We start from the raw sequence: 23058 nt of genomic DNA, 5'->3' as shown, positions 1-23058 counted from the left end.
GGTTAAATGCAGAGCATGAATTCTGAGTATGGGTCACCATACTTGGCTGAATGTCACGTCACTTTCACTTTCACCAATTATCCCAATCATAAACTGGGCGGTTACAAAAAAAAATTCCTCCATAATATAGTAAAACCTGACAAAACTGTGTTTTGCTTTAAATCTACTGATGAAAATGGGTTTGTGAAGGTTTATTAGGTTAAGTTATAGTAAGTTTACTATGAAAACCATTGTATGCTGTCTATAAGACTTAATACAGCCGTAAGTGTGTGGTGCGTGTTCTAGTTAGCTGAGGGTGAATCTGATAGGAGGGTATCGATGTTCTGCGTTGATTCGCCAGCATTCAACCACACATTTCCAGTGTAATGAAACACAAAGTTGAGGTCACAATCAGGGCACAGGAAGTGCATGCCATGTTTGTCTTATTTGAGTATGGAGACACTTTCTTTTGTAACATGTTGTTGTGTTGGCGATTGTGAATCAAGGTTTTGTTTTTGTTACTTGTTGATTGAAATGATTTATGTGAGCACCCACACAAATTTATTCTCTATCCCAGTACCGTCCGCTGTGTAAGTGTGTGTGTGTGTGTTCATATGTTGAATGTAACCATATCCAGTAAGGAAATGAGTTATATTTAGCAGCACCTCCTGAAGACACCGGCTCAACCCGTGTGGTTAAAAATACTCCAGACTCAAGGAGAGAGGGCTCTCATCCCCGCTGACCTACGGCTCGCTCCACGTCCCTCCACGTGCTCCGTTAACATTAATAAACATCGAGAAAATCTGACAGAAACCAGTAACTGGAGACTGTGCTGTGCTGTGGGTTTCAGGATGTTTAACAGGACGTTTAACCATCTCTTGTAACATTGACTTTATATCTATGAGATTATTAGTGTTGATTTTGTAGGTTTTCTTTTATCAAAGAGCTTAATACTTCCTGTAGCATACATCCTCTCGCTCTCTCTCTCCTTCAGCTGTCATTTGTTATTTTATTCATTTAATTATTCTTTTGCCCTTGGTCTTTCCCCTAACATTCATACTTAAAATACACATAGTGTATTTATAGTAATGCATTTTCTCTGATGAGCATCCTTAAAATTTTCTGAATGTATTTATTTATCCGTTTTTTTCTTCTTCCTTTGTAGAGGGATAAAGTAAAAAAATAAATAAAGTGAATTCAGATTAATTTTGATTGATATTGTGAGGGCTTAAAGTAAAAAACAAACAAAAGTTTACTTTACTTTGATCAGTTTATATTGGGTGGATGGGCGGTGTAAGTTTTATTTGCTTTTTATTCAGTCAGTTTGGAATAACCAACATACATTAAAGTGTTTTGCTGTCACGTGGCAAGAATAACTCAAAATAACATTCCTGAGACAACATGTCAAGGTCAAGCCTCTAAAAATCTCAGTTAATTTGAAGTTTTTATGACATAAGATGCTTGTTTCTGGATGTTGAATGGAATAACCCTAAGAAAAGGTCATTTTTATGATTAAAAGATACTTTTATTTAAAAAAAAAAGCTTAACAACAACAATAATAATAAAATAATAATTTGGGCTGTAGCTATCAAATATTTTAGTAATTGAGTATTCTACCAAAAAATCCATCGATTAATCGAGTAATCGGATAAAATGTTTTTTTTTTTTGCTTAATTAAAGTCTGTATCTTGCAATGGACACATGCCACGACGTTCTCTTTACGTTTGCCCGCGTCCTCAAATCAAAACCCTGCTGACTCCTTGTGTCTCCTTCCGCTTTGAGGGTGACGTATACGCGTTGTGTCACATTAAAAAAAATAATTGCCAAAGAACCGGACGTGAGATTTAAAATAAATTAAACGAGGCTTCGAGGCAGAGGAATTTGCCTCGATCTTTTTTTGTAATCGAGTAACTCGATGGAATCGTTTCAGCCCTAATAATAATAATAGTCATATGTATACTATATGCACACAATTATTTTCTGTACTGCTGTATTTTTTTACTTGATTACACCACACAACATATTTAGACTCGTTAAATAAAAACCTGTATTCAGATTAATAAAAAAGTTTCCAGAAATGTATGGAACGTGAATGCAAATATTAAATTTCTACGAACCAGGCACAAATCTGATTTTAACCAAGACTTGTAACTGATTTGAACCTGCTTATCTGTAATTCACGTAATGATTACAAAAACGAAATAAACGTGCGACTCGTATCAGACAAGCGGCACATCTTGACACACACACTCAACTCAACGCAGTCCTCACACGGTATCCTGAGGGAAACGGCAGTGTTGGGTTTAGACGGCCAATTTAAATTTCATTATGATTTTTCTGCAGTTCTGCAACTACTCCTACAGGTTTAATCATCTTCAAATTTGGTTTGTGTAATCATAAGGCCTTTGCGTTGCAAAATTGCGAAGATAATGAGTTTTCGCTGAAGGACGTGTCCGTGACACATTTTGTTATTTCGATCATGAAACAGGAAATTGCTATAACTCAGGCATACAATACAATGTCCGATCTGCCCCAAACCTCACATGTCCGATGAGTGTCGTGGCATGAAAACATCTAATGCCAGTATTCAGTTATAATTTATAGCGCCACCTGTTGGCAACAGGATATGTCATGCTATAGACTACTTCAAACATACTGTTCATTCTGCACCAAACTTCTACATGCCTTCGAGATACTTCGACATCAACATGCCACTATTCAGTTAGTCATAGCGCCACCAGCTGGCAGCAGGAAGTTTGGCACATATAAATGACTTTGAGATACTCCTCCTATATTTACCATTTTTAATGCATATTGCCCACTGGGTGCAAGGACTCTTTCAGAGCTGCTTGCAGCTTTAATAACAGTATATAACTGTATTGTTTACGGGGTTGTATAACACCTGTTTTACAGTCTCTTCAGACTCTGTCTGTTCTGCTAAGGATGAATGTGTCTGTGACGGACGTGGCATTCATAACCCTCTCTCCATCTCTCCACCGATCCCTTGCTTTTATTCTTTTATTCCTCGCCGTACCCAAAGCTGCAGATTCGATGGCATATATTTTCTCAGGGCCGCGGCACAGGAACAGGAAGCCTCCTCGCCTCCTTGTTAGCTTGACAAATAACTTCTGTGGGCAGAAAGTGCTGAATTTTAGCTTTCGATGTCTATTTTCTGCCGGCTGACATTAATTTTGCGAGCTCTGCAGGAACTATCAGAAATAAATAAATAAGGAAATAACAGGGCTGAGGCAGGGACTGCTTGGCCATTAGAGCAGGTTTCTGAACACACGTGCATTTCTTGACCAATATCCCGCCTGCTGTGTCACATATCTGTGTTTGTGTGTTCTGTGATCAGCTTGATTTAGAGCTAATAAATCTGTTTTTATTTTTTGGAATTTCTATTACTTTTTTTTTTAAGATTAACATCATCTAATCTGACTAATTAATCAAACATCTAATTCTAAAATTTAATGTTTTTTAGTAATTGTTTATACAGTATTTACATAGTGTAAATTATGAACAAAACAGCAAAAGCATGTGAACATATTTGATCATTTAACATCAATTTATGTCAATGACAAATTTAGCTTATCAAAGTAATAAGCTGACATTTTAGGAAATGCAGAACATAAATTAACCCTTTATTGTCTTAAAACGCATAAATATTTGAAGGGGTTATTACCATTACTAAACCTAAAACCAAAACCATTAGTCAAAAAAAATTAATTAAATGTTAATACATAAATACTATTACTTGAAACAGAATAAATAATATAATAACATATAACAAAATATAAACTAAAATGAAAGAAAATATATAAAAGTTGTAAATTAAATAAAATTAAACATTTTACAAAAAAAGAAAAAATTAAACCTTAAACTAAAATGAGAATGAAAACAGAAAATATCAAAATAAAATCTAGTTAAAAATATTTATAGGAACTAAGTGTATAAAAACAATATTAATAATAATAATTTGTTGTTGTTGGTATAAAATACTGATATTTATATTATAGGATAGTTATTTTTTAGATCATTATTAAATCAGTGTAATGAATCAAGAAATCTGATCAAGATGAAATTCGGTCTAAATTCAGTTTGATTTGATTGAGTCTGATTTAATTCATAATTAATTTTTCCGTTCATAATCATTTTCAAAACACTTTCAAATCACAAATGACACAAAAGTTTAAGTTGATATTAATGTTGTGGAAAACTGACAAAAATACACCAGGTTTTACACTCTGGTTATGAATATATGGAAATATAATTGGAGTTTTTAAATAGTTTGTTAAATGCACATTTTCCGAATGTTTTCTAATGCACTTATGTGGAAAATCCCCCCAAATCTGTCCACATGATGAGTATGTCACTTACTTTAGGGAAGCCAGTATCTGTCCCGGCTCAGAGGCCGCTGGAGGAGCTCGTTTAAATGTTAACGGCAGGAAGTGCAACAGAGCCGTTAAGGGGAGCGAGGGGCTTGTGAATGTTTTAAAACCCCTGTTTAAAATGTTTTATAAGTATTTTAAAGGCTTGTTGCAGTTGCACCCTCACAGAAGCCTGAGTTTACTGTCGCTCTTGCCTTATTAGCAGATAGAGTCTTCTTCAACACATCTGGACGTCCTGACTGACCTAAAACTGCTGCTTCCGCTCCAGCTGCTGTTTATCGTCAGGCCTCTGGAGGTGGAGCCAGCTCCCATAATGCACCACAGATCACATGCAGCAGCTAAATTACATTCAGCCTGGCATCAGGCTCCTGTATTTCACACGTCATTATCGTCAGGAAATGTGAGGGAAAATAACAGCGAGCCGCTGGTTCTGAAGTGCACACTAGCTCTGCTCCTAAACCTAGTGCCTTAGCAGATGCCTCGCTGTCTGTTATCTCAGTAGGCAGCATGCTAATCAAGTCACCTGAGACACGTTAGCAACAATGCTAACACAAATACTGAGAGAAATACTCCATTTTGGAATTAGATTTAACTGTTTTTAGTGTTACTTCATAGTATTTAAAGAAATAAGAATACATTTATAGTCAACTTTTTTCTTAATCTCGTCAGCTGTGCAGTGCATTCTGGGATTGCCATCTCTGTAATAGATACAAGCAATGTTGTTTGAAGTATCTTAGGAGGCAACAATAATTGTGTTGGTTTTGTTTCAGAACAGCTTTAAAATGCGTTTTACATTTGTGTGGAAAAAAAAGTGTGCTTAATTGTATCGAATGCGCACTTTGTAGTGTACTTCGAATCTTAAAAGCATATTAAACTGTACTTGCAGATAGCATAATATTAATGAAATAATATAAATAACAATATTAATGAAATAAAACACCACTTAAAGAAAGCCACTTTCATGACTGTTTAACACACTTAAGTAGACTTTTAAAAAGTGCACTTTGTAATAACGTCAAATTGAAAGATTTAAATCATGTTTTAATAATCTTTTGTGGTGTTTTAAAGAAGTACACTTATTTTAAAGTGTTGACTAGCACACTAAAGCACATGTAAAGTACCTGGTTATTATCTAAATGTAGTGTATTGCGTTTTGATGTAATATATTTTAAATGTATAAAAGCCAATCTGTCATTACAAATATATGTAAATACATAACTTGCAAAAGTAAAGTATATTTTAGTTTATCATAAATGATTGTCACATTTGACTGTACTTTAACCATATTTTATTGACAATACAAGTAATTACGAAATTAGGTATAAAGATGCACTTGCACACTGAAGTTCAGCTGACCGCATTAAATAATATACATTTTAAGTATAATACATTTTCATTTAATAACAATTAACATTAAATTAAGTGTCTGAAAACATTTATTTTAGTTGGGACTTTTTAAAAACCGATTGCTAGTAAATTTCACAAATAATTATAAAGAAATGACAAGTAGCGCATTGAATTAAACATGACATTTTGATGAGGTTACACTTTATTTTAAGGAGTCTGTGTTACAGTGTAATTATACATTTAAGTACTGAGTAATATTAATTAAATACTTACTATATGGTTAGGATTAGGGTTTGTCTAAGGGTTACTTGCATGTAATTATGCATAATTAATTGTTATTATAATATTAAGAATACGTAACAAGTGTAACAAGACCACCTTAAAATAAAGTGCTACCCAAAACTGAAATAATATTCTCTTGGAAAACACACCAGTAATCTGTTTTATTTACAACATAGATTTTATTTTTTTTTAAACATTAGGTTTTGATATAAATTTTAGCCTATCCACTGTATGCTGTGTCAGAAAGTAAGTGAAGAACAGTTTACAGGATGATGCCACAACGACAAAAGACAAAAACTAAACTCCCCTCTCCTTCACCCTCAGCGCTGCAGTAGACGGGACAAGACAAAAACAGAGGAAAACACAGAAAATCTGCTCGATCGGGAGCTCAGAAAGAAAGAAAGAAAGAATGAAAGAAAGCAGACTCAGCTTTCGGCACAAAAAGGGCTTGTTACACATGTATAGGACTGAATTAAACGAATCGAGATTAGATGTATTTTAACTGTAGTGATCATGTTGATGTGTAAAGAGTTTTTTTCCCTGCTGCTGTATGTGTTGTTGTTGTTGTTGTTGTTGTTGTTGTTTTTCTTTCTTTCTTGTTTAAATGTGTTTTACATTTGATTTTGATAATGTGTGTGTGATGTGTGTGTCTGTATGTATTCATTTACATCAGTTCTGGGCATCGATTAATCAGGATTAATCACATCCAAAATACAAGTTTTTGTTTACATAATATATGTGTGTATACTGTGTATATTTATTATATGTATATATAAATACACACACATGCATGTGTATGTATATATATTTAAGAAAAATAGGTTGTTTATATATTAAATTTATTTATATATAATAATTCCCAAATATTTACTGTATGTGTGTGTATTTATATATACATAATAAATATACACACAGATATGTAAACAAAAACTTGAGATCGGATGTGATTAGTTGCGCTTAATCGCCGTTCAAGACTAATTTATGTATAAAAGAGTCATTATTATTATTCGAGTTTAAGTTTCTTAATTATATATTTGTTATATATAATAAAAAATATATATACATTACCTTGAAAAAAAGAATCTAAATATTTTTTGCAAGTAATTAAAAGCGAAGAGCTGTTTGGATTTGATGTTAACTTCGAGCATGTTGAAAGTGGAGGTTGTGTTTTGAGTCCACAGTCTCTGGTGTGATGTGTGCTCACAGTGAAGCAGATTGACCGGCTGCAGACGCACCTTTAGTGATGCGCAAGACACAGACCGAGACCTGCACAATGGAAGAGGCTTGTGTGTGTGTGTGTGTGTGTGTGTGTGTGTGTGTGTGTGTGAGGAGAGCGAGGGCTGTGGCTGATGGGAATGGAGGGGAGGAACATCATGGGCTCTGCAGCAATTAGAATAATTTCACATTAATATGAGGATTCTGCAGCATGCTTATCTGCATAGAGGAAGCACTTCCACATCAATCAGAATGCAGTGGTGTATTAACCTCACACACACACACACACACACACACTCTGCCATACATAATCAGCACTGGTCCACACTGGTTTTTCTCTTGCCTGGCGAAGATAACTAGATTTTTTCCATTTTCTGAAGGAAAAATGTTGTTCTTCCTGTGCAACACTCGATGGTGATTGCCTGGTTTCCAGGGTGTTGCTTAGGTGTTTTTGTTGTTGCTGCGTTTTGTTGGGTTTTTTATGTTTTTGTGGTTTACCAATAATTTTATTGTCTCCTTTGCTTAGAAAGTAATCATAAAAATTATTTTGAAGAAAAAAAAATGTGTGTGTGCATATATATATGTGTGTGTGTGTGTGTGTGTGTGTGTGTGTGTGTGTGTGTGTGTGTGTGTGTGTGTGTGATTTAACCATCAAGTAAAAATGACGACACATTGTAGTTGTCATAGAAGGGTCAAATGATATAATAATGATAATTATATGATAATCATGATTTATTTGACATTTACATGTTTTTTTAATTAATAAGCACTGAAGCAGTTAAATATATGTGGTGTTACCATGAAGTAAAATGTAATAATGCATTTAGTCATTATTTTTGTGCAAGTTTTTAGTGTAATTTTAGTTTTTTACAATTTTATACAGTAAATAAATGTAATTTCATTCATTAATTCATCAATTTAATTAAGTTTTTAATCAGTAAATACGTGTGGTAAAACAAATAAAGTAAAAAAAAATAATCTTAGTCATTATTTGCAAAAATTTTTATTAATACAATAATTTTAAAGTAAAAATTATAGTTGATGTTATTTTTTACAAAGGAAATATTAATCACTTCTTTAATTCATTAATGTAATTAAGTTTACTTAATTAAAACTTAATTTATTTGAAATTATATTTCAAATAAATGCTGTTCTTTTGTCATGTTGTAAAAGGTCAAATTATATAATTTGAAATATATTTATTTTGTATGTATTTATGTATTTAATTCAGCTGCAGGGTTCATCATGTTTGTTGATCTCGCCACATGACTTTGGTTTTGCAGACCAGTTACAATTTTGATTTAATTTTCAAATCTCAATAAACAGTGAAGCAGTTAAATGATTGAACACACACACACACACACACACACACACACATATAGAGAGAGAAATTAAAAACATACTCATAATAGGGCAGGTGTATAAAGGTCATTGTATGTATGAATTTCATTTTTATTATCTATGTATGTATGTTTGTGTTTATTTATTTTTATGTCGGTGTAATATTAGTGTTGGAGGCTAGAATGAGTGACAGTAGTGAGGTGTGCCTCAGTAATCTAATGATTAAACATTACAGACACACGGAGAGCGAGTGTGTGTGTGTGTTTGTGTTTGTGTGTGTGTGTGTGTGTGTGTGTGTGTGTGTGTGTGTGTGTGTGTGTCTGAAGTGGTGTTTATTGGGTGTGTTTTGTTCCACGCTGTGTCTCTAACCTCAAGTGCCGCCCACTTGAAAATGTCAAACAGAGGAAGGAAAAGCTTTTGACGGCTTTTGGCTTTTGTACTCACACACATGCATCATTTCCACTGCGCTCATCACTTTCTGTCCATATCAGACATCCTAAATAGGCCAAATAAAGCAAAGAGTGTCTGCCAAGCTCAGTTCCGTTATTATCACCGCAACAGTCATCAAAGCTCGTTTCAGTTTGAATAAGAACCTCAGTGATCATAATGTCATGTAATGAAGGAAACATCACTGTATTGAGGATTAAACATTCACATGATTTGATCATTTGTTCGTTTGTGTTGTGATTTTTTCGGAGCCCTTTTTTAATTACATTTTTTACCTAGTGGAGGAAAAAAGAAGAAGATAAAAGATCAGGACGTAACATCAGGATTTATTTTTGCTTTTTCAGTTTTGTGTGTGTGTGTGTCATTTTTATTTGTTCTTGTTTTGAAATTAATTTTTTAGTTTGCTATTTAAGTACATGAAATGAAAATGATAAATTATAATTTTGAAAGAAAATGTTAACTAAACTTTAATTTTAAACGTTTTCATTTTTTAGTTCGTATTTTTTAAATTGTCAGTTTTTTTATTCTTTATACGAGTTTTGTCATTTTTATTCATTTTTAATATATTTATATAGTTTTGCTTTTTTATTTTTGTATTTCAGCTAACTGAAAATGAGAACCTTTCATTTAGTTGATGAAATACGCATTTATTTTAAATTTTTAATTCGACTTTAATTTAAGTTTATTTGTACAGATATTTTATTTCATATCAGTTAAAGTTTACGTAATGCCACTTCGACTTGGGCAAGGAAGTGACAACCTAGCAACCAACCAGAAACCCCTAGCAACCACTAATATATTTTTCATATATATTTTTATTCTCATAAAAGAAAAAAAAAAGTGTGTGTGGGGTGAAGTATCCAAGACAAAGTTGACAAATGAAATCTCTGAACAATGACTTCTTCCTCTGGGTTTACATGCAGTGTGTGTGTGTGTGTGTGTGTGTGTGTGTGATCCCCCGGCGGGACGCGCTCACAGATGCTGTAACGCAGACGCCTCATTTCCATCCAGAACGTTGTGTGGATGAAGAGTCCTCATCAGTTTCCGTGTGCTGCTCTCGTCAGTCTGAATGAACTCTGACGGGCCGTTTGTTAGATTAGCTGTGTGATAATCTGAATCCATATCCTGGGATGAGATTACAGCGACTATAAAAAACCCCTCCTCATCCGCTTGACCACTGAGAAAACCAAACGGGGAAAACAATATGGTGCCTATAATAGAGATTTATGTAAAAATAGCCACACTGGATGCTGGATTTAATTATAGCAGAGTGCCAGTATTACATTGCTGTAAGCAAGACATTAATACATTGAATAAATACTTAGACTAGCATAAATACCTCCGATCTGCTTTTATCATCTAGAATTTAATATGATTTTGTGTCTCCGTAATGAATATGTATATTTTTGTTATTCGGTAAGGATGCATTAAATTGATAAAAAGTCAGATGAAAGTAAAGGCTTTTATTGTGAGTGTGTGTGTTTCTATACAGTATATCATGTTATGATAATGAATTTGTCATATGAGTCAAGTTATTTCAAAGACAAACTCGTGCAGCATTTGTTTGCTGCTTATATTTGCTTTGATATTATCTAATGCAGCTTTTACCTGTGATTTAAGTGTCCAAATACCTAGTGGAGCCTTTGAGAAGGACAGATTGTGTAAGAGTGTGTGAGGGAATGATTATAATGTGTGTGTGTGTGTGTGTGTAGGAGAGAGAGAGAGAGAGAGAGAGGATGAGCACATAAAGTTGGCACACAGTGTGAACATACTGTGCTGGTTAAACAAACAGAGAGTGTGTTCCCTGTGTCCTTTCTTTCACACACACACACACACACACACACACACACACACACACACGGTCTTATTATAGCACACAGGAGATATACCAAATATACCCTCACACTCACAGGAATATTTCAGTGAGCTGCTCAATCTGGCTTTACACCACAGCTTCCTCTATACACACACACCATAGACGTCTTGTTTGAAATGATTACTTGCTTTAAAGCAGCATTATTTAATTCAATTCAGTTTACTGTATCTTTTAATCATTTTTAACATTTGCACGCCTGCAGGGGTGATTTAGTCAGATTTGAGAGACAGTTTTGTCTGTAAAGTGTAGCGGAGTGACCCTTGGCTGTGTGTTTGACCGTTGGCCGGGCAGTTCTTCAGTGGTGGACGTTTGCCAATAACAGACCTGCATTTCCTCTCTGAAGAGGACGAGGTCATTTTCCCCCTGTCGCGCTTAAACACTGATTGTCTTTCTTATCTGGTGTCTGATGTCTGTTTTATCAGGTTTGGCTTGATAATTGCTTCACCAGTGAGTTGCGCAATTTATAATTCCCACTTTTTTAATCGTTCCTTTCAGGAAACATACGTATTCTTAATGCGTTTATGAATGTTTATGCACATCTCATGCACATATCCGATGCATATTTTAAAGGGTCTTAAAGATTTGTTGATGAGTATCATTAAGTCACTGTAATATTCCGTGGAACACAAAATGAGATGTTTTGCAGAATGTTCATGCTGCTCTTTTCCATGTGACGGTTCATATAGTGACCACAGCTGCAAGACAAGAAAAAGGACAAAATAGCACTACAACAATATCATAAAAGTACTCTGTATGAATTGTGTGTTATATTTCTAGTCACCTGGTTGAAACCCAAAACAGCGTAATCCCCCGTGACAAAGAAGTGCGCTTAATTGTGTTAAATGTTCTTGTGGAGTACTTTAACTATAAGTATACTTTTAGAAAACTGTACTTGCAGAGTCTAATCTAATATTACTCAAATAAAAGGCCACTTAAGTGTACTTAAATAGAATTCGCTTTCATGGCAAAGTTTTTTTTAAAACACAGTTAAGTACACTTTTAAATAGTGCACTCTATAGCAATGTCAGATTAAAACTTACATTTATCATGTTTTAGTGATATTTTGTCCTTTTTGAAGAAGTACACATACAGTATTTGGATGTATTGACTAACTTACTAAAGCGATAGATTAAAAATGTAGGTTTCAGTACAAATCGACCACTACCATATTTGAAAGTCAACAGGATTATGGAATTACACATAACGGTGTAAACTGGTCGAGGTAAAATTGATTTAAAAAACGCTCAATTTAGTCAGTTACATTCAACTATGATATATTTTCATTCAATTGTAAATAACATGCAATTTAGTAACTAAAAACATTGCATTCAGTTCCACAGAAAAAATAAAAATATAAATCAGTCAATCAGTGAATAATTAAATAGGAGGTTAAGCAATTTTCAGTTCACACTGCACTGGATAAATAAATAAATATAAATTAAATGAATCAAAAATTATTTAACTAAGTTTAAATCTAAATTAAATGAGTGAAAGAATAAATTAAATCTGTAATTAAATTTTTCTTGAGCGGCTCTTAAATCTCATTTGTGCTTCTGCGTAATCAAACTTAGTGCATCATAGTGTGTTATGACACTCGTGAACGATCTGCATCTGGTGTTATTGACATTAATATTTTGAAAGTACACACGATTTTATAAAATATTATAAAAGGCTGCTAAATTTCTAATTTTGTCTTTCACTGAAGAAAGTGAGGGTGAGTAAATGATGACAGATTTCCAGCTGAAATATTCCTTAGGTTTGTGTGTGGCAGTGCTTTATTACTCTGTTGATGATTCAGAGGTCAATTATTTCCTCCTTTTGCACAGTTTCTGGTAATTCAGAAATCACCCTGGAGTGTGACACGAGCGAGTGAAAATCCACCGAATCTAGCTCTCTTTTATCTGCGAGCCCTGCGTGTCTGGTATCAGTGTTACTTGTACATTTGTCTCTGAGGTTTCACTTGTGTAATTACTCGCTCATTCATGTGTTTTTACACGCCGCTTAACAGTGTGAAATTAACTGCACAAAATAGAAACACAATTAATTGTGTGGCCTTGCAGACGTACTTAAGCGAAAGCTATTATGATGGAGTTAAACGGGAGAAAAACGCTGTGAGTGAAACTGTGACGTGAAATTCGAGGGAAATTGAAGGAGCTCTCGCTGGAGAGTTTTTTATGAGAGACCTGAGAGAAATCTTGCTTTAGTATGAACAGACAGATGATCAGCACACAGCTGTAGTTTAGTGGGAAGAAGAAAAAGAGAATTTGTTTTGTTGTTTTTTTATACTTTCATAAATGAAGTCTGAATCCCATAGTTTACGTTCTAAACATGCTTTCCTCTAGCTCTACAAAGAAGGGAAAAAAAGTCGGAGAAATATAGGAAGAGGTAAAACAAAAATAGTGCATGTGTGTTTTCAAATAAACAAATGCATAAACAGGAGGAAACTGTGAGCTTCACCTCGATCCTCGGCATACAAATATATTATATATATCCACACTGAATAAAGATGACAATCTGCATCTAAAGACTATAGAAGTGTTTGCTCGCAGAGAGACGTACACAAGTGCAGAAGAAGAGCTTTTATTTAAATATGATGAATTATGAGCTCTGAACTGTGGGCTCTGGTTCTCTCTGTGTGTGTGTGTGTGTGTGTGTGTGTGTGTGTGTGTGTGTGTGTGTGTGTGTGTGTGTGTGTGTGTGTGTGTGTGTGTGTGTGTGTTCCACTCTGTATGTGCATCTATAGGCCTTTGACTGTGACACTTGTGTAAATTATGAGGAGGAAAACTGGGAAATTCTGCTTGCCTGCTCTCCTTAAACACACACAAACTCACACACACTCAGAAAGAGTAAGATTAATTCCCAGAGGAAAATGGTATTGCTCTTTCATATCTTCGTAGACTTAATGGCATTCACAGTTAAGTTTCATTTGAGTTCCAACTTTGTCTCAATAGTTTCTCCTAAAATTCCCAGAGAATATGGATGCACACTATTGGTAGAGCATTGTGCTATCAAGCGCAAGGTTGTGGGTTCGATTCCCCGGAAACACATGATAGGTAAAAATTGGTAGCCTGAATGCACTGTAAGTGGCTTTGGATAAAAGCGTCTGCTAAATGCATAAAATTAATTTAATTTTTAATTTAGGCCATTCTTGCACAAGCCTTTTGTGGAATAGTTAAGATCTCCTCTAAAACTCCAGAGGAGCCAAATATGGTCCTTCCTCAGCAAATAGAAGAGACTTGTTGATAAGTCTCACTTGTGATATTTGCTTTATTTCATCTTTAACCATCAGTCTCTAAATGCAGTTCCAGTCAGTGACATGTTTTAATGTAGAAGAGCTCCACAGAGATTCGCACTGAACAAATGGCTACGGAAACTACAAGTGTTATCAGATTAGCCGTCTGTTTAAACAAGCTCTCCATCAGTAAATCAGCTCTGAGTATCTCGCACAGATTCTAATTAAACCTCTGAATTAAATTAACATCTCATCTGCATATAGCAGGTATAACAAGCATCATTTACAATCACATGACTTGCTAAGGCAGCACTGCTGGGATTTGTCTGCTTCGGCGTCCTCGTGAACAGAATCATTTAGGGAATGGTGATGCCATTATTTCTGCAATAAGTCCGGATGGATATTTTTGTTTTCTTGCAAAGTGGATGTGACAAGGCTTTGGATGTGAAATTAGAGGAATTAATTATGTTGTCTTAACAATATCAGTCCCTGTTTATGAGCATATCCTGTATGATAGCAACTAATCTGTACTGTTAGCATAGAAATCACGAGTGATTTTATATAGAAGACTGGGAGAAAGCTGTCACATGATGTTTTTGTACTTTAGACAGGATTTCATATTACAGACAAAGATAATTCTTCCCAAATGAACAGTACCCCATATTGTGTGATTTTTTTTTAGTTTTTATACATTTTTTTTCTGTCCTGGGCAATAACTAAGATTAATTAAGAGATATTTATTTAATTTGGCTTAATGTTTATTTTTATTTTTTTTTTGTATTCATTATTATTATTTTATTGTTTTTCTTTAAATAAATTTCAATAAACTACTTTTAAAAATGTTTTAAGGGGGCGGGGGGGGGGGGGGGGGGGGTTGGGGGTTGGCATTAATACAGAGCCCAATTAGCTTACCCTGCCTTTTTCTGTTCAGGCAATAGTAGGGGACAACTCAGAGGGCCTGACTGAGCTGAGTGAGGGCCCCAGACAACACACACACACACAATTTAAAATATGCAAACTCTGCGAGTTTCCAGGTATCCTCAAATTCAGACATTCAATAATTACTTGACTCGTCCCATGAAAGATTAGATCGATACACATTTGCATATTAATCAATAAATATTTGCATATTCATCAGATCAGCCATTTCCTAATTTTATTTAGATTTTATGAAAACTAGCAAAGCAGACAGCTATTGTTGTGGCTTTACTGTCATTTACCATGGTATTACATAGTTTTTAATTACAGTATCATGATAAAACAATACAGTAACACATAACACAATGTTTTTAGGACAAGTACCGTGGTAATACCATTGGTACCACATGTTTTAGAGGTGTAAGGGGATATGTACCACGTTAATACCATACTTTTTGCACACACACCATGGTAACCTAGCTAACAAATGTCCTAAAGACGTCTTGCTAAAAGTTATAATGTTATTTTGCATGTTCTCTGAATGTTCAAAGAAAGTTTTTTTTTTTTATTGGTTTTAAAGAACATTAAGGAAACATTCAATTTCGTAATTTTGCAGACATTATAACATTTAATAAAAGGTTACACAAACATCCAACAAAAAACGTTTAAGGAAAACTATAACTTATTAGCATTTAAAACACTGATAACCATGGTATTTATCAAAGTACCATGGTATTACCATCTAAAACCTTGGCACCACCCCAGTACTGTTTTGAAAGGGGTGCTTAAGGGATTCTCCTTAAATATATCAGCGGCGCCACAAGGATGCCCTGTTTTCTTTCAAATCAAAGCATACATACACATAGAAACAGCGCATCCTTGTGGCGCCGCTGATACAGAAGAGCATTCGCAGCATACGCTGATATGGAGAGACACAGAGGAGACTGTTTACAAAGGAGTTGTTGAATAAACGTTGTTATTTTTATTGTATTCACGTACAAAAAGTATTTGCATCGCTTCATAACGTTACGGTTGAACCACTGAAGGCAGATGGACTATTCTGACGATGCTTTTCATACTTTCCTGAACCTTGACACTGTTATTTACTTGGCAGTCTATGGGACAGTCACAAGCATCCCAGTTTTCATCCAAAATATCTTCAATTGTGTTCCGAGGACGAACAAATCTTTTACAGCTTTAGAACAACTTGGGGGTAAGTGATTAATGACAACATTTTCATTTTGGGGTGGAGTACCCCTTTAACCTCTCATACTGATGATTTGATTATCACACACATGAATATTCATTCACAATGAAAGACAAGGACTCTTTGACCTTGTTCTGGAATAATACTGTACTGTCATCTGCATTGTTCACTATACTCAGCACCAGTGAGTGTCATATGTAATCTATAGGTGTGTGTATATCTACTGCACCGTGCAACTGAAAAGCACTTTGGCTCACAAGAGACAAGAGCATCAAGAGTGAGTACTATATGAGTATACGTGTGTGTGTGTGTGTGTGTGTGTGTGTGTGTTTTATGTGTGAGTGGATGGCGAACGCGCCGAGGGACTCTGAAACGGCGGTGAGGGAGTTTGATCCCTGGAAACATGGGAAATGGACTTTCCTTTAGAGCTTTTACTGTAATTGTTTCGGGGTAAAGCGAGTGCTCTCCCTCAACAGATGGCGAATATCACTTTTAATCAAACAAGGACACCTCTTTGTAATAAATCACATCTATGCTATGGCATTTTCCTTCCTGAAATTCCAGGGTCGCTTTTGAGGGGGTTTGGCGCAGGACGAATGGCGTGAGAAATTGAAGTAGTTGTCAAACAAACAAAAGGAAGAAAATATCTAAAGGGCGTGAAAGAACTTTCTGCGATTGTTTAGCTCTGCTAGCAAATGCTGCTACCCTCTAAAACCCAAAGCACACTTAAGTTTTGAAGTATGTATGTTTAAAAAACGAACTTTGGTGGTCAAGGCGACACTAACTGGAACACATATATAAGTGGACCTCACTTACTATTGATTCCTGTAGATGTTTGTGTTAGCATTCTGCTAAGCTAACTCTTATTTCCATGAAGGTATCATATGATGCTGTCTTACAATTTGGCAAGGTAGCTGTGAATGTTGAGCTGACCTTTTGTGTGCCTTTAAATGCTGTCTATCTAGGCAGCTCACTTGGTTTTAGAGCAGTAAATGTAGTGATAGAAGAAGATGTGTATTTCCTAATGGTGACAGAGTAATCTGTGGTGAGAGAGTTATAGTTATGAAACTGTCCTCTCTTCAACGGCTGTCTGTGTTTAAAATAAGCTCATGAAACACCGGGGTTACACACACACACACACACACACACACACACACTGGGAATAAACGTTTGGGAATGCCTGCATAACATTTAAGAAATAGCAAGAATATGTTCATTTTAATGTGTTTGACAGACAAAAGCATTTCAAAGACAGTGATAAATGTAAACTATAATACATTTTCATTTATGTACATCAATTTAGTCTTAGAAAACATTACATTCACATGCAGTATATTTTTAAGTAGATTATTTCTGTTTTTAAATATATGCTATGGTGTTCTTTATTTTCACAAAGGGAAACCGTTTGTAATGGTATATTTTATAGGTTTATATTTTACAGTTATAGTAGATCTCGTGAATTTTTCTTTATTTTTGTATTGGGTGTTTTTTTTGTAAGTGTTTCTTCTTCATAGCTCAGGAGACTGACCTCAGGGATCTTCAGCTATTAGCAAAAGCCTCCATTTGATCTCAACATAATCTCATTTCTGTAAATTCACGTTCGGCAGGTATGTAGACTCTCAGATCAAGTGCACACCTGCTGTGATGACTGCCTTCATTAAACGCACGGTAACCCCTTCAGCACCGGACCGTAAGAGACAGTCCTCTCACGAATAACACCCTGTCATCTGCTCACCCGTGTGGCCAGAGCCACTTCCGCTCGCTGCTCGCAAACTGACCTTCCTCATCACACAGACGTCTCTCTCACTCCCACAGCATTAAATATTCATGCCGCGCCAAAGAGAGAGACTCTACACTTCTCCATCCCGTATCCCACGTTTCCTCGCTGTCTCGTCTCTTCCTGTGTGTGTGTGTTTGGGGTTTATCGTCTCGGCTGAAGGGCTTACAGGTACTCCGTGTCTAAAATGGGCCTTTAGCCGTGACTGGATTCACAAGTTAGCACAGATTCTGGTAAATAAGCTATTTAGGCAGCTCTCTGACTGTCTGATGTTTGTTTAAAGCACCGCTCCTGCTGCCGGTCACTCGCTGTTCACATGGCAGCTCGTACCCACGTCATTTAGCATTTAGACACATTAGCCTGTTTGCTTGCACCGTGGGTCGACTGAGCTCTTCAATCGCTTGCTGTTTGCAGCTCATGAAGTGTCCAATGCTGGTCACAATAGTTACAGCGTGATATATGATGGCGTGTATACTGTGCTTCAATCTGAAGAGAGAGAGAGAGAAAAAAAAAGACTAAATAGATTCATGATAAATGCTAATAATAACAAATGCGTTCGCGTTAATACATTAGCCTTTATCATTGAAAAATAACTAAAATAACCAGGTGTAGAAACAATTTTAGTTTGTACATTTCATGTTTATACAAATTTCATACATTCAGTTATAAAGAAACAGCAAGTATAACACATCAAATTATGAAAATGTGAAGTATTTTACTGCAGTTTCTTTTATCATGCTTTTGCATAACTATAATCTTGTTTGAATGATAAACTATATGAAATAATGTGTAATATTAAATAATATATTTATAAATTAACATTAATATTACTCCAGCTGCCTTTTTTCTTTGTTTTACTGCAATTCTTTTATCTTTATGAACTTTTTGAATTATTATAATTTTTTTTTAATTATGCTTAATATATTAATATACATTAAAAATTATATATATATATATATATATATATATATAAGTGTGTGTGTGTGTGTATATATATATATATATATATATATATATATATATATATATATATATATATATATATATATATATATATATAGTAAAATAATTGCATAATTTAAAAAAAGTAGAAATTTTCTCTAAGAAAATGAAATGGCAAGTAACACGTTGAATTATTATTATTATTATTATTTTATTATTATTTTATTATTATTTAAGTAGAAAAACAATAAATGGTGTTTTCTTGTAAAATGTAGGCCTACTCCCAATTTTTTTTATTATTATTATTTTTTTTTTATTGTTACAAACTGTTCCCAGGACATAAAACTACATTGGGTGGCTTGTTTCTGTGCCCAACACAAATGCATGTTGGTAAATTAGAGTTTTTATGTACATGTGTATGTTGTTTTAGACATAATGGATGACAGAGTCAAAAAATAAATAAAAAATAGTGTGGTAACTGCCTGATGTTGATGTTAGTCAGAAGATCACTGTTAACACAGCTGCTGTAGACATCTGTGGACTCCGTCAATATGGACAAAACATCTGCTCTTCTTTAGTGTTCTTTATCATATTTCTATAATTCATCTTTCATAATTAAACCTGTGGGAACGACAGAACCCCACTGTGTGCTCGTGGACTTTGAGAGGTAATGATGCTGGACAAGTGACTAAATATCACTCAAGAGCGCTAATCACTCTTAAACCAGCAATTAAAAGATCTGAATATTAAATTTACTATTAATATTTCTATATGGCAGGTATTAATCAGGCAATGATGTAATAGATAGATAGATGGTAGGTAGATAGGTGCTTAGTGTGAAATTGGCATCCTGTATTTTTATTTTTTCTCTTGGCTTTTTTTTTTTTTTTTATCTGTTTGCTTTTCTGAAGTGCCAGCTTCAGTTGAATCCTGAGACGGGACACTGAGGGTTCAGACTATGTTTTGGAGTGTGCTGAACACAAGGATGGTGTCCGTGTGTGATGGTGGAGTCAGTGGAACGAGCACAGTCCTGCAAATCATCTAATTTCTGCAGGAGGACTTGAGCGCTTTGATTGTGCTGGGTTTACTTAAGAGTATTAGACTAGAGAACAGTCATATCTTGAGCTCACAGATAGCTGCGGCTTGTTTTCTCTTAAGCATTTATTTCTTAAGAAGATTGAACACCGCCACCACAGAAGACAAACACACCGGCGATATTAGATGATGTGTGTGTTTGTGAGTGAGTGAGTGAGTGAGTGAGTGAAATCTAACCCATAGCAAAGAAGATCACAAAGAAAATCTCAAATGCTTCTTATAGACACTAATGAGATTAAACCGAGAACAAATGGAAGTGCTCCGCTTAGGTTTTTGCCAGAAAAATAGACCCTGTGTGTCTTGATCATTTCAGAAGAGATCACAACAATGTCTCAGATTTGCACATTAATTGTGTTTGTTTTTTATATCTACTAAGAATTACTTGGTAATGTCACACCAGAGTGTGAGGATAAAGTAAAAAACTGGGCAGAAAGTGTGAGCAGAGAAAAAAAGGGGCATTGAAACTCTTGACATTTGGAAAACACAAATAAAAAAATTTTTTTCTTCATTCTTGAGTTTTTATTTTTTTTAAATAAATTTTAGTCTCGTATGTTTTCGCCAGTGCTATGTTTTCGACACAAACTGCCGTTTGTGTTGGTGCGACCTTGTCTTCGTCTCATTTAGTCCATGAAAACAAATTCTTGGTGTAACTGTCTCTTTAAATGTAGATGAAACAATCACATCTCCAGAGCTTTGAAAGAGCAACCATTGAGCAATAAAATACTCCTCTGAGTATATCTGGAGTCTGCATAATGTGCATATTTCTAGAGGCCAACAAACACTGAGCGGATAGTGTGTGTAATTACCAACACCTCGGCTTTAGCTCCGGTTCATGCCGCTCGTCTCTAATTAGCGCGAGCGGAGGAAGGGTAATTTATAGAGAGCTGAGTCCTTTTGTTAAGATAACACACTGCAGGTCTCTGGAGGAATACACTCCTGCCCGTGTGTTCACACACTCAGCGCTGCGTTATGTATTCGTGCACGTCCTCCACCTGAACTGACCTGAATCTACCGCTGAGATTTAGTGAAGCACACGTGATTGAGAACATCTACACCTGAGATCAGGCTGATCGGAGCGTCCGTGGTGCTCGTTGAGCTGATCGATGTTTTAATCCATAAACGTTCTTTTCTCAGGATGTTATGAGACATCAGTCATCATTCTCATGCAGGTGTTCCTTTAGACGAGCGGCTCCCTGAAGTGTGTTTCCTCTCCTCTATGTTCCTGTATCGAACAGGGACTGCTTTAAAGCGTAAGCTGAGTATCGGTGTTTCGCTCTGCAGGAATACAATATCCCAATGCTTGCTCTAATCCAAATGTTTAGACCCACACAATAGCTGTTCCCAAATATCCTAAGCTGCCTCGCTCAAGGTGGTCTATAACACTGGGAGAAAGCTAACCTTTAGCATTCTCATTCATTTTAATGGCAGTTGCTTTGCTGGCTCATCATGTACAAACAGAGCACAGGACAATCAAACAGAATTTGACATTAGCATGTTGCTAGCTAAAGCCAGAATTATATCATCTTGGATTTATTTGTCCACTGACATTGTCATAATGCATTGTGGGATCAGCCAAAAAGGAAAATCATTAGATTTTAAATGCCCGTTCACAGCAAGGACGATAACTATAGTATATAAACATTTTAACAGTGGTGTATATTTAATTATATTCTATAGGAATAGAGATATCCACACCATAACTATAAAGATGTAGACGTGTTCATGAAGGAACAATATCATGGAATCACTTCTGAAATTATTTTTACATCTGATGAAAGATAAGAGCATTGACAGCCAATCAGAATTCACATGACTTCAAAGGGCTCAAGCATTTAAAGTGACCGATGACAAAACTATAAAAAAAAATCTAATGCGATTTTTCATACTCATGCTTGAGATGCAATTGGGCTAGTTTTGAGTAGAATTGGGCAGGTTTCGTTGTTGAAACCTGGCAACCCAGTTTCAGATGGAGCGGCATTTACTACACAGAGTCGTAGTTCACTGACAAGCTAAACAAAATTGAGTTCATAATCGGCAATGAATCGCCTGCGATTTGAACGCGATGTTGTGTACCTTGTCAGTGAACTACGGCTCTGTGTAGTAAATGCATTTGCTGGCGATTTAGTACTAATCACAGAAAGCTGCTTTACTGACAAGATGCGCATGAAAATCACATTAGATTTTTTGCACAGTCCTAGCACATTATAATAAACAGAACGTTATCGTGTGTTGGAGTGAATGGGACTTAACGCTAGAAAATATTAAACAAAAACAAAACGAGGAATGTAATGATGAACCCCAAGCCTTTTGAAATGGATAAAAATATGTGGTGATTCACAACGGTTTAGATGTTGAATGAATCGCGGTACAATTGTGGGCGGGGGGGTTATATGACTGCATCTGAGGGGAACTGACTGTCTTAAGAAAAGTTTAAAGATGGTGTTTTCTTTTTTATCTTAACTCTGTATAATGCATATAAATGTAGTGTTTATAAGCGCTGCACTGCTTTGTTTACAGCGGTAACCAAGGAAACACTGTATCGCTGCTGCTCTATAAGCGCCACCTGCTGTCAGAGAATAAATCTGCATCTCATGCAGCCCGTCTGCTGTTTCTGTCTTGTTCAGATGTTTTATGTAGTATAGTTTTACACAAAGCTAAAGTCACACCAATTTGATTTAGCTTCAAATTTCGAAATGACAGAATTTAAATAAAAAACTGCTCATGTATGCAGCATCTTTGTTTGTATCCTGATTAAAATGCAGTGGTTGCCTTTAATTTTTAAATGGAAAGAGCACACGCAAACCCCTTGGTTTGTTTATATGAAGAACTTTCTGTTACTTGTATTATTTATTTGTTTTAATATTTCAATTAAGTTTTATTATTTGACATATTTCAATTCCACAAAGAAATATGCAGTCTAAGAAACAATAAAAGGACACCTTTTCATTAAAAATTTGTCTTAAATTGCATTTGGTTAAAGAGTCGTGAGAAAATCGTATCTTCAAATCGCAT

General features: G+C 35.2%; 1 protein-coding gene across 2 annotated transcripts in view; it reads left to right on the top strand.

Annotated features, from left to right (window-relative positions):
* The window catches only part of mafb (MAF bZIP transcription factor b), a 66739-nt gene that overhangs the window by 9511 nt on the left and 34170 nt on the right, over positions 1–23058 (top strand). The window contains exon 3 of one of the 2 annotated variants that reach the window (XM_059545750.1): positions 6321–6565. The exons of the other annotated variant lie outside the window; for it this stretch is intronic. The gene's annotated coding sequence lies outside the window, so the exon portion shown is untranslated. Of the gene's footprint in view, positions 1–6320; positions 6566–23058 lie in introns of those variants that run through there. 2 annotated transcript variants of the gene reach the window in all.

Source organism: Carassius carassius, chromosome 50 (genome assembly GCF_963082965.1).
Source record: "Carassius carassius chromosome 50, fCarCar2.1, whole genome shotgun sequence".
Taxonomy (NCBI): Eukaryota; Metazoa; Chordata; class Actinopteri; order Cypriniformes; family Cyprinidae; genus Carassius; species Carassius carassius.
This window is presented reverse-complemented; position numbering and strand designations above follow the sequence as displayed.